Consider the following 9,268-nt stretch of genomic DNA (forward strand, 5'->3'; position numbering starts at 1 on the left):
CGAGCAGTATAGGTTGTATGTTAGCTAATGTTAGGCCTACTGGCTTTGACAGCTAGTATGTTAATTAGTCAAATGCAGTGATTGCAAACGATGACTTCCTAACCGTGGCAAATGTCTGATTGTGAATGTTCCATGGCAACAAGTTCCGAAGATACAATGTTACTGTTGTTTTCACGGCAATGGATATGATGGCACAGCATAAGTCACCGTGGTAACAATCAGTGAGTAGCAAAAACATGTATTGCGTAGCACAAATTAGTGTTCAACTACAATCTTCTGCAATCAAACAAAATTTGAAATGGAAAGAACTGTTGTGCAATACACTGTATAGATTCAACAGGATTACGGGACTCCCACCAGACTGCCACCAATGCATTCCCTCTATATCAAGTTATTTTTTTATAGTAAGTACCTATATATTTGACCAGGTTGTTTCATACGACTGTTACAGAGACCTGGGTTCTATATCTAACTTTCTCTCTCAATATATTTTGTACATGGTGTATTCTGCTGAGAGGTTGGTTATTAGAATCATACTGAATTAGTCTTTTTATTCCAGCTATCAAAAGTGGCAAGTAACATAGACGCCCAGCAAGGGACTCAACCTTCACAGCCACAACCAATGTACATGTATCAGTAGTCAGCCAATAAGGATAATGTATAAATGCAGATTATTTAGCTGTAAAGATGATGCCGAAGATGAAGCACAAAAATCGCTTTAGGAAAACAAGATGTGAGGAGTTAGAAGATTTCAAATGTCAGTGAGTTACAGTATAGCAGAGCACATTATGCAGATCTTTTAAATTTGCATTGTAGGCTAATGTTATCATTGCCTGTCCATTCCACAGACACCAACCGAGTCAGATACTGACTCAAATAGCTCAATTGGGTAATTAGTCAGTGGAGGTTCAGGTACTGATAACAATGCGGCCAATCTACTCAACCACATGTCTATATAAAATTCATCTTTGCTCATACGTGCTGGAACTACACCATGTTCACAGCAGTGCGCTGGAGTTAAAAACAAGGGATCAGACGCTTGGAGGTATTGCACACTTGCTATGCCAACAAGTTCTATAGCAATTTACCTTGATTATCAGTATATGTAAGATATATAAGACTATCTTAGATCTGTTACAGAGAAAACAAACTGAAATCAGAGTTTCAACATAAACAACAAGAAATATAGCTGCAATGTTGGTAATTGTGCAATAACCTATATTTGTATGCCTTGTCAGTAGACATGGCTCGATTGAAGATGAACTTTGCCGGTTTGTAGACAAATCCACTTGTACCATATCAAGGGGGAAGGATGCAAGCCATGAGTGGTATTTACAGAAGTTGTGTAAAATACAACATTACTCCGCAACTGAAGAGGGAGCTCCTAAAAAAAGCTGAACCTGCATTGGATTGCTTGAAAATGTTGCATGAATACTGATTTTGGGCCTCACTTGATTTGTCTGTCTTGTATGTCTTTTATGTCTTAGTGTCACAGGTACACTGGCGGCTACACCACTCCGTCTGGCATCATTTGTATTGTGTGTCAATGTAGCCTATGTGTGTTGCACTCTGTGCATGAAAAATGCGCTATATAAATAAATACTTACTTAATGATATTGAGATATGAGCCAAAAGTGCTAAATTGAATATAACAAGGCCACCTATACAGCCAATACCAGTAGGTTTTGGGGCCTGAGGAGTGTGGTTACATGAGTGGTATGTGATTGGTGATTAACAGGGTAAAAAGCAGTATTGCAGCAGTTTATATACACTGCCGTGTATTGACTTATTCAATTTGTTTGGCTGTTTGTGGCTATTTTGAACATTTTAGGACATGTTTTCAAATTAGGCTAAAAATATGTGTACCAAATTTCTGATTTTTATATTGAGAGGTTATTAAGATATGGACATGTGGCACTTTTAATGCCGACCATGGATGGAACTTCAAAAAACTTGGTGTCCATCAAAAGAATGTTGTGGTGATTGTATGTGCAAAAGACTTCAGAGATTAGGAGAATTTTGGAGTTTTGGAGATACAGTATCTGCGGAAATGTAAACTTGAGTTTTACAGCACCAACTCTGAGGCCAGTGTATGTCATTTCATGAGCCTGAGTAGCTGGTGAAGTTTCCAACATTCTTGCCAATTTCAGTGGTTTGTTGGCCTGAATCACTTGTAGCCATTTCTAGCAATTGACAAGAACAAAAACAATATAGTCTCAGCAACTTCTCTGCTTGGACCCTTAAAAAAGGCAATGGAAATCTAAAATGAGTCAAAGTAGTGTTGATGAAGTGGGTCAGAATCAGGTGGCAGTGTTGTTCAAACAGGCTACTCATAGTTCAGTGTTATATCTCAATATGATGCTTATTAACAGGGACACATAATCAATGGTATCAATTCAAGAGATTATGCAAAAACTCATATTTTCAAATGTGTCTTTTTATTTGCACAGAAATAAAAGACATTACAAAAAATGCCCTGGACTCCTAATGATATTAACCATGCAGATTCACTTGATTCACATTCATATTGTAACGTCGGTGCCTTTTGGACTGAGTGCTAGCCTCCCAGAATGCAATGTGTGTGAATGCTGGTTTGTGTAATGTCTGTTTTAGTTAGTGTAATTGCGTTTTCCGTGTCATGTATGTGTTAGCTTGTGTAGTCTTTCTTTACGTTGTACCTCATGTGTTTTGTCCGGTGTATTGTATGTGACTACCCTGTTCGTGTATCGTGTTTGTTTTATTGACTTCCCTTGTGTTTCCTATGTAATGGTGTCTTGGTCTTAATGTTGGCTGATTCCTGCTTCCGCTATTAAACCTTTTGATTGGACAACTGTGTGGTTCGCTATCAAATCGTTACAATATGTAAGGGATAATGGACGACACGGTGGTCTGTTCACAGAAGTTAATGCACGGTTGAGGTTGTAAAACGGGCCCGACGCGAAGCGGAGGGCCGTTAAACCTCGTAAGTGCATTAATTTCTGTGAACAGACCACCGTGGAGTCCATTATCCCGCTTATTCCACTGTTGCCACTTGCGTTGTGTTCATTTCCTGTTACAATTTTAACGTTTTAATCGCTAAAACTGTCTTGTTTGTAGAACTAATTTCTTCCGACACATATCAACTAATTTCTCAACTTGCAGGACAAACTGCCGTTACTAGTTCTAAATGGATGGTTGCTACGGCCAAAGGCCAGTCGTTAGTTATATCTCTCCCGTTGTCAAGCGGGCGTATCCCAAGATTCTGATGAACTTTAGTTTTGAAACATCGCTATTTTACTTAGCCTGCTGTCATCCATCTAGCTAAAAGCCACCTCCATCATATGCTACAATGTTGCCATGTTCTGAACGTCGGCATTTTACAGCTCGGATGCAACGTGACAGTTCATTTAAACTTAACGAGTTCGGCAAATTAATATACAAGTGTGATACGGCCAAAAAAATGGATCTACTTCATAGGTGTGCAAATAACATACGGTTAATGGTCGTTCTAAATTACGTAGGACAATGGGAAATTCAACCAAGCAGTGGAATAATTCAATGTAATTTGATATTGATATTTCTTCCTACCCTTTCATACATGTACAATAACACAAGTATAATAGTCATTGAAACCGTGTGAATCTTGATAAGATACAACACATATAACAAAAGTGATATTAAGTTATTTCCTTTCATACATAAAACAATTTACTCAATCTAGCCTGGTTAGCATGCATACATTCTCAATTAGAATTGTGAGTGGGAAAAGGTTAATTGACTTACGATTTCCAGCAGGGGTGTAACTAGCAGTGAAATTAAACTCTTACCAAATCATTTCAGAAGTGCAGGAATCTTGTAAACAAAGGTTTTAAATGCAGTTGTTTACTCAATTCCAAAGAAATACACGTCCATACCGGATTAGCGATTGTATTTGCATGCCTGGGTTTTAGGGAAATTAGAAATGGGCTGCAACGGCCCAAATCCCAAATTTGCCAAAGGTTCCTATAGGTATTCCCAGGCTATACTCAATCATACGTGTACAAGGAAAACACACATTATCAAATGTGCTGCCCCAAGGTCATGACCTGACGGAATGATTAACTCCAGTGTACACAGTGTCCTGTTGCAGCTCTCTCTTCTTCCTCCCTCTTGTCCTTGTATCAGAGAAATTCAGTGATGCATAATTCATCATGTTCACATTTATATTCTGGTCTGCACAAGGCTCAGAAGGAGCTCCTGTTGATTAACAAAGAGGGAAATTGAACACATTTAGAAATTAATAAATTAATGAAGAAACAGTATATAATTAAACTAAGAACAAGATGTTTTTTGTCTATTGTTATTTGATTGATTGATTTTATTAAGAGGATAAAATGAAGATCCATTGAAAAACATTCAGAAGAGCATTTGTTTCTAACATGATCCCTGATGGCAGCTAAACAGAACCAACAGTAACAAAGACACAGAATCCTCTACAACTAATGGCAGAAAAATGCAGGAGCAACCATACCATAGCAAACAAGCATGAAACTGTAATCCACGTCTTACTATCTCCCTGTATTCCAGCTATGATTGTGTTTGTGTGTGTGTGTGTGTGTGTGTGTCTGTCTGTCTGTCTGTCTCTCTCTCTCTTTCTCTCTCTCTCTCTCTCTCTCTCTCTCTCTCTGTGTGTGTGTTTGATATACAAAGACAGGACACATCTCTGTCATTTGTTAACTAGTCATCTTACCTCATAGCCCCAACCTGATACAAAGTGAATGGCTTTTCCATAATAGGTCTATTGATGCCATTTTAGTATCTATTCTTTTTTTGCCAGATGTATAGCAACTTACCTTTAGAGTGATGACATATAGTTTTCTTGCAATTGATGTAGATTAGTATACCGATTATAAAGTATAAAGTTACAGTCCCACTGCAACACTCAGACCATACACAAGGGGATCCACTGGCTCCCCTACAACACAAGAGTAAGAACCTCTTCACTTAGATATTTAAGATACTATTCACATAAAAAAGAATAACTGACTGACAGTTCAGTGCAGTTGATATTTAGAAAACATAATGGACCTTTAAGGCTGGCTATGATAGGAGCAAAATGTAACATATTAGCAACTTATAATCAATATATAATAATATGCATTTGTTTTTGAAGTGCATTCAGACTTTACTGAGAGAATGTCAGAATGAATGTATGTCATCAATTGATAATGAAGTCTGATGTTTAAGACTGTTCCGTTTCCAAACAGTATCTAGTATATAGTGACAAATTAAGGTCTAGATCACATAATATACTTTTTAAACTGGTCATGTTTGAGGCCCTATACAGCAGCATACTTGCAACATGCAGCTATGGTATTTGATGGTTAATGAAGGCAACATGCAGCTATGGTATTTGATGGATAATGAAGTCTTACTGATGCTAAGGACTGTTCCGTTTCCAAACAGTATCTTGCCGCATGCAGAAACAGCACAGTAGTATGTTCCAGTGTCTGTGAGGCTGAGGTTGGTCCTGGCTAGTGTGTAGCTACAGCCCCACTCACAGTGACGGCTCCTGTTCATGTCGGTGTAAATCACTCCTGGATGGAAATTATCTTCAGCTCTGAACCAGAACACTCTGAGATCCTCTGTTTTCATCTCACTGAGTATTGTGCAGTTAATTGCCACTGAGTCTCCTTGGTAAAGTATTTTCAGTACAGGGGATTGAATTATTTTTGTTGAATTGGAACCCTGTTGAATTTGTCCTACGTAGAGTGAAAATCTATATTAATAGGCAATTAGCCATTAAACTCAAATCAATGTTGAATACTGAGAAGAAAAACACCTTACCTTGCACTGCCAGAAATGTTCCACTTACAAAATGCAACTCAAACGCATCATTCACTCCACATAGGTACAAGGCTTCATCAGATGTTGTTGTGTTGGATATGATCAAATGAAGTCCAAAATTCTCCATTGTTACATTGAAACGGGAATCTTTAAACTCATCGTAAAATTTGGGCTTTGCATGGTTTTGCCACATTGCCACAGGAGAGGGTTTACGACCAGCCATTTGTTTATACCAGTATAAGATATCGTTTTTATGTTTCTCTGGGAAGAAGCACTTCAAGGTAATATGTTTTCCGGCAATTGCAGTGGTAACTTGAGTGATCTTATGTAAATCTGCAATTTCTCCCATACCTGAGAAATTTGAGATTAAATTTTAAATGTCAAATAGTCATTATACAGTATAACATGCCATAATAAGTCATGCATAGTAAAACACAAAAGGTTTACTTACATGCTTTCTCACAAAGGTTAACAATCACAAATAAAGTGATAATCCTTATACACAGGACCGCCATGCTCAGCTGAATGTGTATTGAACAAATGAGAGCTACAATTAAAGCACAAAGTATACTAGACAGGAAAAGCTCTTCTAACGATGGGTGGGTTTTAAATTGCATGGGCCAATGCAGTGCATCAGGGCGCTCAGAAACCCAACCCTTTCTTTAGAATTTTCCACTCTCTAGCTAACAGTGAACTTTAAAATGTGTGTGAGAAGAAGTATATGTATAGCGGCCAACCAGAAACTTAAAGAAGACAATCCAAATACATTATCCAATTTAGGAGCACACTAGACCTCCTGTTTATTGTTAGAGAAGTTTCCACTTGACACATGTGCGTGTGGGTCAATGTGTTATTGTTATGAGGCCCCTCACCATTAAACCTGTCTAATTGGGAGCAGAAAGCACATTAGATGTTTATAAAAAATACTTTGGTCATGTGAAGACATATTGGTGTACACTTGGAGTTTTCAAAATAACATCCACAAAATAGAATATAAGTATACTCTTTTGATCCCGTGAGGGAAATGTGGTCTCTGCAGTTATCCCAATTAGTGAAACACACACAGCACACAGTGAACACACAGTGAGGTGCACACACTAACCCGGAGCAGTGCCTGCTACAGCGGCGCTCGGGGAGCAGTGAGGGGTTAGGTGCCTTGTTCAAGGGCACTTCAGCCGTGGATGTGGACAAAGGAGAGCAGTGCTCAACCACTTTCCCCGCCCACATTTTTCCTACTGGTCGGGGATCGAACGGGCAAGTCTTCAGTTGCAAGCCTGAATCCCTAACCAGTAGGCCATGGGTGCCCCCTATATTATAATTAATATATGAGGCAAAATTACATCTTTGTTGCTTAAATGTTAAAAAACAAAACAATAGAATGCCATAGTTTGCTTTACGCACAGTATAATACCTTTTTCTCTCAGTTCTCTTCTCAGTTTTGTAAAGTTTCCTCTATAAGTGTGGTTAACAGTGTTGTGTGTTTTCCTCATTTTCCTCAAAGGACAATTGCCTGTGTGTAGCTAGACATGCCACAACACACACTGTGTTTTTGGTGGCAGTCTGTGAGAAGTATTAGAGGTTATGTAAAACATGGTAATGAATCAAGAATTAAAACTGAATGGCTTTTAGCCTGAATGGCTTTCAACCTGTCAAATGGAAAGCAGGGATTTGAGCTAAAATGGAGTCTGTTAGCACCCTGGATAGCTCCAGCATTTCAGCACCCTGGCCAGAGCCACATCGACTCCTCCTCTCCCTGCCTATCAACAGGCACACGTTTCCCTAACTATCAGACACTTCTACATGGCCACATAACACAGGTATGGGTTCATGTTTGGGGTTGTGCTGTGTTTTGCTTAATGTTGTAATGCACTAATATACATTGTTCAGGGGTCTTAAAATGGAACCTTTTTCATGGGTTGTCATACATTGTAGGGTGAGTTTGATTTACAAGACTTACCAGGCTTGTTATGAATTGTGTACATATTGTGGTGAACTGAGGTCTGGAGATAATGAGAGAGCGGTGTTTGATGCCTAATTGCCCTAATTGGACTCACCTGGGTAGGAGACAATATGAGCATGCAGGTGAGCAACGTGCGAGAGAGAGAGTCCGAGATTGATCTGGAGCGTCCAGGCGGAACGCTGGGGGAGCGTTGGTCAAAACCGGGTACGAATTGTGCTGGTCGCGGTCAGTAGGATCGCCGCCAGTGAAGATAGCTGTAGGGGGGGAGGAAACCTTAGTATAGGCCTTTGTTAAAACCTAGACCAACGCCGCGACTGGCGGGCGAGTTGGACTACTGGACTCGTGAGCCCCTGCACGAACTCCACAGAACTTACATATTGGAATTACATACTGGAATAACATACTGGAACTTACACACTGGGATTTACATACTGGAACCTCGCTGGCCACCTGAAGGTTCGATTCGCTGTCCATTGCCATCAGGCCCCAGGGGAGGGTCTCGGGGAGCAGGGAAGTCTCCCTTTTAATAACTAATTTGACTTTCCTGTATCTGTGTCTGCTTTTATATTTGAAAGTCAGGTAACTCTATTGCAATGTAACTTAGTATTGAGGGGGGTGCGGGGAACTTTTTATTGTGAACACTGGAACGGTGTGCGGTGATACCCGAATGGAGATGTTTTCCTCTTTGTGGTGTTTATGAATTGCTGTGCTTATTTATTGACTTGCTGTTTTGCACGGATTGCGAGTGAGGATCCCCAAATCCTCTGTCAGTGGGTTAGTTATTATATCCGGAGCTGCCTGGCTGTGCCTGAGAAATTAATAAAGCTACTTTTGTACTGTCCGTGGTGGTGTGGGGTCTACTCATTCTCTGAGTTGTCTACTTGGGGAAGGGATAAAGGGGGTCGCTAGAGGGGGACCTTTTCCTACCCAGTAGAATCGTTACACTGGTGGCAGCGGTGGGATCATGTCTGACTCAGAGAGCGTAGAACCCCCACCATCGGTACCATCAGGCAGTAATCCAGCAACACGAACATCTCGCCCAGTGTTCATGCCTGAGACTTTCACGTGTACTAGCCGGGAGTGGTCCGACTGGGTGGCACAATTTGAAGTGGCCGCTGAGGTGAATGGGTGGGATGACGCTTTAAAAATGAAGTTTATGTCCCTCCTGTTGTCGGGCCGCGCTAGAGAGCTGTATTCAGGGTTACATTCCACCGCCCGTAATAACTATGCGAGTTTAAAAGAAGCACTGGGTAGATGCTTTGAACCGTGCAATAGCGAAGACTGGAATAGGGCTAACTTTTTGTCTCGCAGACGCTTACCAAACGAGTCAGCCCGAGATTTTGGTACGGCTTTGCGTCGTCTCATTTATAAAGCTTACCCTTTGGCAGATAATAGGGGAGTTCGACTTGCGGCAGATCTGTGCAGATCTGACTTGATGTGATGCATGCTGGGTTGAACACAATGCATACTGGGATGGACGCAATGCATACTGGTTAGAAATTC

This window comes from Alosa pseudoharengus, unplaced genomic scaffold, assembly GCF_046254945.1.
Source record: "Alosa pseudoharengus isolate Yale_2024_CS ecotype anadromous, Long Island Sound unplaced genomic scaffold, YU_APseudo_1.1 YU_APseudo_1.1_scf_16, whole genome shotgun sequence".
Taxonomy (NCBI): Eukaryota; Metazoa; Chordata; class Actinopteri; order Clupeiformes; family Clupeidae; genus Alosa; species Alosa pseudoharengus.